Consider the following 9,892-nt stretch of genomic DNA (forward strand, 5'->3'; position numbering starts at 1 on the left):
ACTTATAAAACCCATTCTGACTAACTCTTAACCCTAAACCCTAATCTTGTATCTTTCTCATTTTCCTTCCCTTGCTGGGGAATTTCAATTATCAACCCATGCATACGCTTCTTTCGTATATACATATTGAATGTTCAGATGATCATCATTTCCACATTCGCTTTAGTTTTCAGGTAGATTTTTGTGATCACCAGTTTGAGAACTTGGAATCTACTTCCAAAGAGAATATTGATTTAGGAGCTTTACTTTGGACTCCATCTCCAGCTAGAGAGGGGATATGTGAGTCACAACCAGGTGTCTCACCGGTTTAGGCCTAAATATGATGACATCATCCCCAAGGTTTGAGATTCTCATCCCGAATACCTCCATGGAGAAGTGAACATGAGCTACATCCAACAAATGAGCTCTGGCTGCCATTGACTACATTGTGTCTCTGAGCTAGGGCTATGTCTTTGTATTGTACTCACATGGTGGAAACGTGGACCAAGCAATGCAGGCAAGCACTTCAATGTGTAAATTAAGTAATGAAATTAACAGGGTCACCTTGCCTACAGGGGATACAGAAAATTTATAGAGCCGAACAAGCGAGCATTGCTGGCTCCTTTTGAAAGGTTCCTCCATTTGTGAAACCGAGATGTGATTGCATATAGTGCAAGTGTAAATTGAACTTTACTACTTGAACTTTTCTGTTCGTTCAGGCAGTAAATTGAATTTTTCTACTGTCAAAAGAAGCCTTGTATATTCAGAAGGAAAAATTGGTGAACTATATCTTAGCTCTTTCGAGTTTGAACTCAGGTTTGAAAACACTGAAAACTTAGCGTGACCTCTTGCAGTACTAATCAAATTGCGAAACAAAATTGAATATCCTTAAGTTATTTGTAATCGAAGCTGTTTGGATTTATTTTGATTTTTATATTTTATGAAGTGTAACCATAAATGTCCAACACAAGTATTCTTACCATGATATAAAAGATGAATACCACAAATAGAAAATTCTTAATAGCATAGATAAATTTTAATGTCACACCTGTGAGAGTCTTGATTATAGAAACATATGAAGTACCGCATAAAAACGGAATGAGAGATTATGTAACTAAGTTGATCTATTAATTGAAGTACTAGTAGTTGTTGTTGTTGAAATCACGGAACCACTTAGCTGATTGCTTGGGGTAGCGCTTGTAGTTGTCTTCGAAATCAATAATAAAGTCCAAATTGTTGCAACAATCCTATACCTCATTCAAAGTCATCGAACAGAGCCCAGCAAAAGTATCCTTTGACATTTGCTCCGTTCCTGCGATAATCTCGATAAGAATGAGAAATGATACATTGAGTCAATTCATGTTAAGAAATTATACCGCTTACTTCATTGCCTTATTGAGTAGATACAAATGCCGAGCAATATAGGAGATTCGATCCGGGTCTTTTAGTTGTCCATCAAGCGGAAGTCTGTCATTTCTTCGGTTACCATATCCTATAAAAGTTGCAGCAGATGTTACAATTCATGTTAAGGTTCAGTGATAACTTTCTTTAGTCATTGGATGCTTTCAAACATATGTGGATTAACTGAAGCACAAGTTAGAAATCCAACCATTTTCAGAAATGTAGATTTGTGGGCTACGATATTTATTCTTCACATACTTCATGAGCTTCTGCAGCCCTTCTGGCCAATGATTCCCGGACTGCACCACAAGGAAAATGTAACCACAAATTTCATCCAAGAAAGCTTCAAGAACTGTGATAACAACAGCAAATTTTTAGAAGTTTCTTACCACACCAGGAACATCTTTGATATCTGCAATAACCAAGACAAATCAAGAAACAAAACATTAGAACCTCTATATGAAAGTTTTTTTTTTTTTTTTTTTTCTCCCATTATGGCTATGGCAAGTACGGCATTTTACCTTTTTCTTCGGCCCATGGATCGTAGGAAGGAATAGCTCAGATTCTCTGTAGGAGGAGGAGGTCTATATTTGCATGAACAGATACATAATAGTTTATCCCAGCAAAGCCTAAATTCCCCTTGACAAGAGATTTCTCTTCTGCTGAAAATGTGGGCAGCCTTTCCTTCACCAGCTCTCTCATGCTTTGTGGGTATTTTCCAACTACCAACGGTCCCATAAACCTAATGCAGATTAAACAAAAAGCTAATATTAATCAACCACTAGGTCGTACCCAGTGCACAAGGCTCCCGCTTTACGCAGGGTCTGGGAGAGGTGAATGTCGGCTAGCCTTACCCCCATTTATGAAGAGGCTGCTCCCAAGTCTCGAACCCGAGACCTACCGCTCATGGGCGAAGGCACTTGCCATCGCACCAAGGTTAAATTAATCAACCACTAATGAAATTAAATTAATTAATGGACTTCTCAAAGTTATCATTAGTGGTCATGCTGACCATCCTAGGTAGAAATCAAACAGTCTCTTTGCTGCAGCTCGATCTTCCTGTGACTTAGAATATGGCTTAAAATACTTAGTAGCAAGGACGATTCCAATTTCTCCATTTTGCTCTACCTACAAGATGACATCCGAAGAAAACTTTATCAAGATTCCTTCACTGAGTTCTGAACTTTGAATAGAGATGAACCCGGTTTCTATAAGTCTAACCTGGTATCTCTCTCTATATAACTTCACAGCGGTGGCGTGAGCAAGGATGAGGTGATGGGCAGCAATGTAAGGCTCCCTGGATGAGTTACCACCAAAGTTACAGGGGCCCGTGGGCACCATACATCGAGGTGGAGATCCCAATGCACAATGTCCTTGTGGAAGCGAGCACCTTCCTGGTGGGGCAATCCCAAGCTCGTAGCCATATTGTGCAATAACATTTGGCTCATTGATGGTGAATCAATGCCTAACTCTATCTCCAAACAATTTGAAACAGAGCTCAGCATAATCGCTGAAGTCTTTCCTGCAAAAACAGACCATATTTTTTACAAGATGGAGAAAGATTCCATGGATATATAAAAGGTTAAGCACAAGAAGGAGAAAGCATGAAGTAGAAGAAGGGAAAGATATGATGAGCCTTGATAATCATTAGAGGCGAGTTTGCTTTTCATATATAATCGTGTGGATGCAAATTTCTTCCTCCTTGATCTTGGATAATTTTGCACCTACAAAACAATTAACACCTTAGGTTAAGGCCAAGAGCCTCACACGCCCACGATGAATGGGGGGGCTTTAGCCGAAGAACCTCCGATGCCAAAGTTAGAATTTAGAGAGAAAGAGTGTTTAGGGAATTTTGGGATTTTTGCCAAAGTGTTGGAATGAATATTTGGTGAAAATAGGAGCCTATTTATAGGGCTGGTTGGTTCACTTTAGAGAGGAAATGTGGCCGGCCACTAAGTAGGGTTTTTAGGTTTTATTTTGGTTTAATTAGCCAATTAATTGGCTAATTAAACATAAAAGGAAATGTTTTGGTAGTTATGGAATTAATTGGCTAATAAATGGGAAGAAATGGTGAAGAAAGGTAGAAAAAGTGATGGATTAGGTTTTGAATGGGGATAGCCAGCCCTTTAGTATTTTTAGGTGTGAATGGGTGTTTTAATTGATAATTAAGGGATTGATTAGGTAATTAATCCCTTAATTAATCAATTTTTAGGGAATATGAAAGGAAAATATTATTTAGCTAATTGATTAGCTAAATAATGGAATACAAAATATATAGAATAAATTAGGTTTTAGGAATTACCTTATAGAAATGATTTGATGAAATAGGCTTTAAATTGTTACCTATTTTGGGCACTTTTGACTTGGTTGAGGATGATTATCCGCAGCTCGCGCGTAGGAATCTCGGTATGCCTTAAGGGTATTTTTGTCCTCTTTTACCCAAAAATCTACGTGTCGCCTTGTGATTATTTTTGGCTCCACAAATGCCCCCACATCTGTTGGGCTGCTCGCAGGAAAGGGCAGCAGGTGTAGAGATCTTCTTGCTTTAGGAAACTTAAGACTGCTTCCTATTTTGATGTTGATTCTCTCTTTAATAGGAAATTAGATCCTTCTAGGAAAGGGAAATAAATTTCTCTCAAAGCCTATTTAAGTCCACCTTAAGTGGGTTATTAAATCAACTTTGTAGAGCGATTTATTCTACCCTACAAGAGGGAGATAGCTTAGAGGATATTTGTTCCCATTCCTCTAGCAATCTTTTACATCTTGCCCGTGCAAATGATCGTCTTTCGTTCCTTTCTTCGTTTTCTTTATGCCGCACTAAGGTAAGAAAAAATTAATTTTCCTTGTCTTCTTCTTGGATGGTACTACTGCGGGGCAGCCGTCGGGGTAATGCAGCACGTCAGCTGGCATGGGCCAGGAGTAGGCTCGACATGGGCCGATGAGGTATTGTGGTAGGGACCACTGCTTTAAGCTGCTCGACTTGGCTAGAACCAAGGGCAGCTTGTGTGGCTTGGGCCTCGGATTGTGGCGCTGGGGCGCAGTACTAGGCGAGTCACATGGCTCATGTCCTTTTAGGTTTTTGGACATGACGCGAGCTAAGCGGGTGATTGAGAGAAATGAAGAGGTTGCGGGCCTCATGAGCTGCTGGAATGTTGGGTTGAACTCCCCTGCTAGGTACCACGAATGACGTTGGTTACTTTAACTCTCTTCGTTAGGAGAAACGTGGGCTGCTCCCAAAAGAGAAGGTGAATAGGATCAAGGCAGATGCATTGGCTCGCCCAATCACTGTTGTGGATCCTGTTGCAAGTGAAGGTGGGAAAAGGGATCTTCCCTGCCTGCTCAAGAGATGCCGGCTGAGAAAAAACCAAAGACTTCTTTTGTTGCTCGTGCGGGTTCGCCGACTGCCTCTAAGCTTGTGATTGACTTGACTTTTTCCTAGGGGACGAAAAATGAGGCTGCTAGATCTGAGTATGTGGCGCTTACCATGTCAAGAATGGCTAGTACGATTGCTGATAGGATTGTTCGGCATAAAGGTCCTGTCATGCCCCTAGTGCCAAATTTTGTACCAAGACGTCTGTTGGGAGCTAAGTTTGGTTCACATTTGGAGATGCTTGCTATTATGAAGAGCGATAAGGTGGACTCTACTGCTAAAGTGACGCCAAGGCCCACTCCCTTTGCTGCTAAGACTGATTCGCCTGTTGCTTGAAGTCATGAACGCTTGTGCCAAGTTTGTTGATAGCGGTAGAAAGGTTGTTTACCCAAGTTCCTTTGCGAAACATACGACCCAATATAGAAGGACTGCTCTGCTTGCTATGATGCATATATAGCAAGGCTGTCAAGGAGGTGGCGAAGATTATGGTAGCTGAAGCTTATTCCTCAGCCAAGGAGATCAAGAGGTTGGATTCTGAGCTTGTTGCTTTGAAGGGGTCTAATATTTCTGCCCCCACTTATCTACAGCTTGGGACCACTCGCCACGAGATCGTTGACTTAAAGACTAAGCTTAACGCGATCCAAGTTAAGTATGAAAGTACAGAGAAGGAGATTTGAATGTTACAATACCTCAGATTCAAGATCTTGAGTTTGCAGTTTCTGAGCTTCGTTTTGCTACTTATGTAAATGATGAAAAATTGATTGCTGTTTATACTAGGAGTGAATGAGCTGCAGTGCATCTGTGTTAGTCTGCTTGAGAAGAATGAGCAGCTGAAGGGTGAGAAGGATGGGCTTGAGGTTTCAAGACTTTCTCTATTTCTCCGGAAGACTTGCTTGCTTTTACTTTTGAGGCTTCCATTGGAGAAGTTAGTGCCCAGGCTAGGGTAGCCGGGGGTGAAGCGCCGGATGATGCCGCTGCTAAGAGCGTTACGGAGGTGTGGCGACCGAGTAGTCATGGGATGTCCAAGCTGCTGTAGTGTAGTATTCTAGGTAGCCTTTAGGATCTTTGTTTTTCCTTGAAGCTCTTGTTTTGCTTGAACTCATTCGGCCTTTGCTAGTTTTTTATAAACATGTTTTCCTTCGTTTTACTTCATCTTCGCTTCTTTTGTTCATGCCCTAACCTTTAGACTTGATAGACCAGTGGCAGGCATGCTACTTTTTTATAAACAGACAAGCTCGCATAGCCTATGCAGCCGTAAGAGTTGGTGAAGAACTTTGCAAAGTTGTTTGCCATAGGGTTGGCAGCCGGATGCCTTACTTACAGAAGCAAAAAGGTCCGCGTAACCACTAGGTTGTTAACCTTCACTTTCTCCAATTCCGTAGGTTGCGTAGCAAGTATCACAACACTTTAGGACTTGGTGTAGGTTGTTCCGCGCTTGCCAAAGGTGAAGCTTATCGATTATGTAACATGTCGGCAATGGATAAACTTCGTATATGCGCGCTAGCTTGTTTAACCTTTCACAAGAATGTGCGATTGTATAAGTCTAGCGCGGCTTTACTGCTCGAAGGGCAAGCCGTAGGCAGTCTTCCGGAATCCGTAGGCTACCTTAGTGCACTCGGTAGCAGCTTTAGGGTTCCAAGGTAGCCGTCTATAAGGCGTACTGCGTAATGTGCCCCCTCCGTCTCTATGGCCCGGTTCCTCGCGGATTAGGCCAAGAGACCCAAAATCCTTCAGTTAGCTAAGCCTTGAAAAAGACCATTGTGGTTAATTCTAGGAATCCCAGCGCAAGCCATCGTGCATCTAGTTATACTAGGGCAGCCTAGCTCATCCATGTCTGGATATTCGGAGTGTAAAGTTTATCCTCTCGTCTTGGAGAGCTGACCCATATAGGTGTCGGGGAATTGGTTTACCCTCTCGCACTGGAGAGCAATTAGTTTACCATCTCGTACTGGAAAGCATGGTTGGTCCATCGGGAGGCGCAATTCTTGCAATGGGTCCCTAAAAAGGGTGCAGTCTTCTTTTGAAGTGCCGGAGTGATCAGTTGTTGTAAGCATGCAGTCGAGCCAAGTTGTGATTACTTCTGAATTCCTCATTGAAAAATGAGTGAAACGAACGAGAACTTAGCTGTAAGGTAGGAACTGCATAATAACTGGATAGTCTTTGACTTTTAAGGTGGTGCCCGTCGAGCTTCTTAAGTCTTTGGGCTTTGATGTAGTGGGAGGTCACACATGGTACTTCTTCAGATTGTAGGCGCTCCACTACTTTTCGATCTTTTTATCATTTCATGGTGGCGAGGGTGTAATTACTCTTACCACCTACTCTGCTGAACTTGTACGGACCTTCCCAGATGAGATCCATCTTTTTGAAGCATTCTTTGTGGGCAGTGATGAAAGCTTTTCTTAGGACTAGATCTTTGGGTTGAAACTGCCTGATCTTGGCCCTTTTGTTGTAGCTGGGGAGGAGTTGTTGCTGGTAGGCTACGATTCAAGTGATGGTCTGCTCACGCTTCTCCTCTGCCAGATCAAAACTTGTGGCCATCTCTTTTTCGTTCGGTTATTCATCTTTTGGTGGTGCGATATGCCCATAGACATCCGAGGAGTTCGTTTAGCCATTTTCCCTTCTTGCTGGTGAGGGATTTCTTGAGGCAGTCGAAAATCGTCTTGTTGGATACTTCGGCCTGCCCATTGCTTTAAGGATATCTCGGCGTGGACATGTGCTGCTAGATGCCATATTCTTAAGGCACTTTTGTACTAACTTCTTAGCATTTTGGTGCATGGTAGGCCAATAATAGCATGCGTTAAAAGCCTTCTATGCTAAGGATCGGCCTCCGGAGTGGTTTCCACATACACCTTCGTGGATTGATATTAGAACTTTCAAATCGTCGGGAATGCGCTAGGCAGCAGATATGTGGTTCAGTGTGGGATCTTTGGATGAGAATGCTATGACACTTAGGCTGCTGGCTTCATCTCTATGCTTGGCTTGTCAAGATATTCCACCAGAATAGAGCGTTTTGAGTTGGTGATCGAGTGCGGAGCCTAGGCCGGCTAGTACGTTTGCATGGGCGTTGTCTGCCCGGGGAACTTGAGTGAGAGTTTAAGTCTGAAATGCCTCAAACTGCTTGCGTACTTTCTCTAGGTATTACGTCATCGATATGCAAATGCCAGAAATCTCCATTGAGGGAGCAGGTGCAGCTAAAGTGTGCTTGGCTGCCTTCGGGGCGCCATTGGGCTGCTTTGTTGCATTGTCAAGGCTAGGTGTGAAGGCATGGTAGGGAGCCGTGGGGCTGGGGCCATGTTATATGTAGTAGGAAATGCTCAATTTCCGGTATTGGGCCACTCTAGAGTTGAATAATGGAGAAAAGGTTGGCTAAGGTCGTGTGACGCGCAGCAGGAGGTAGTGCTCAACTGCCGGTACATGTTACTTTTATGTAAAATCTTCTGGGGCGACGAGGACAAAACTTGCTTTTGAGTGTTCCTTCCAATGTTCGTTTACCCTTGAAGTGTCTAGTTGTTGCGTTCATCAGGATTCGGTGGAATAGTGCATCATGATGATAACCGCGTGCGTTTAAAGGTAAAACTTGAGCTTTTAGGTTACAACAACTATTGCCGAAGTTAGCTTTTGAATTTCTGATAACATCAATGAGAGCTTTTAAATCGTGGAATATAACTGATAGCATCGAAGAGAGCTTTTAAACTGTGGAATACAGGTAGTTGGACACCCAGCTCTTCTCGTATGATGGTAGAGCTTATTTCTGCTCAGATACGATTACTCGTCTAGTCAGACTTTGAATCTCTTTCAAAGAAGTAGGGAACTTCATATTCAAGATCGCTTGGATTTGTCTTAAATGGGCATCGGCAAACTTCATCCCAAAGTGCATGCTTATCTGCCAGAGCGAAAGAGTCTACTAGAGTTAGATCTTCTTTCATTATCAGTTTTTTGAACAGTGGGTGGTCTGCTGGAAGTCCTTTTTGGAAGGCTGCTTTAGCTATCGAGTCGTTGCATCCGACTATTTTTGCCTTCTCTACTTTGAACCTCCTCACATAGTCACGAAACGACTCTTTTGGGTTCTTATTGACGTCGAACAAATGGTTAGACTTTTTTTTTATCGTGTGATATGATGAATATTCTTTGGTGAAAACCAAAGAAGGTTTGTAGAAATTCCGGATGGATTGTGGCGGCAGGGTGTAGAACCAATCTTGCGCCTCGTCTTGTAGAGTGGTGGCGAATATCTTGCACATGAGATCATCGTTGTTTCGATAAAGGATCATTGCGCTTCGGTAGCGCTTTAAGTGTCTCTCCGGGTCTTCATTCCCTTTGAAAGATGCGAAATGTGGCATGCTAAACTCGCATGGAGGCTCTGCTTGCTCGATCTCGTCCATGAAAGGTGACCTACTTATGTTGGTCATGTTCCATCGTAGTGCCTCCTCAGTGACCTCATTGTGTTGGAAATTACGCAATCGCTTGGTCAAGAGTCTCTCTACTTCTTCCTGAATTTACCTTTGTTGGGGTAGCGGAGCTCTTGGCTGCCCCGAGTCGTGACTTACTGGTCTAGGTTGTTCTTCCATGTGTTTGGCTCGTCTATGCCACGGATGCGGTGCATGTAGCGTGTTCCTAGCAGGTGAGTGAGTTCTTCGCAGGCTGCTAGTTGAACTTAAGTCCTATTGAGTGATTGCTTCTCTTTGTCCGTCGTGCTGCCTACTCCGATGTGAGATGGATGATGCTCCTTGCAGGCTTAACCACGAATGAACATTTCGCCTAGAAGGCTGCTCATGTTGACTATCGGAGTGTGACCCTAACCGTGAATGTATGCTCATCTGTGGGCCTAGTCGAGAATGCACACTCCTTTGCGCTCTAAGACGGGAGTATACGCTATCTCGAGGGCCCAATCAGGAATGTACACTGCCTGAACATTCGGCTCGTGGCTGGTCGAGTGGCTTCTTACCGGGACACTGCTGGAAAGGTTCGTCTACCCTTGTCTTACTTCGGGATACCTTGTCCGGGGCACGTTGGATCCTGATGCGTTGCAAAAGTTGATTCACCAAGATTGTCTGTTGTGCAAGGGCACTCGTCAACTCTATGACTTGTCGAGATAAGTGTTGTTCACCATTTGGATTGGAAGAGCTTGGAAGGAATACACCTCAT

This window comes from Malus domestica, chromosome 14, assembly GCF_042453785.1.
Source record: "Malus domestica chromosome 14, GDT2T_hap1".
In the NCBI taxonomy this organism is placed as follows: Eukaryota; Viridiplantae; Streptophyta; class Magnoliopsida; order Rosales; family Rosaceae; genus Malus; species Malus domestica.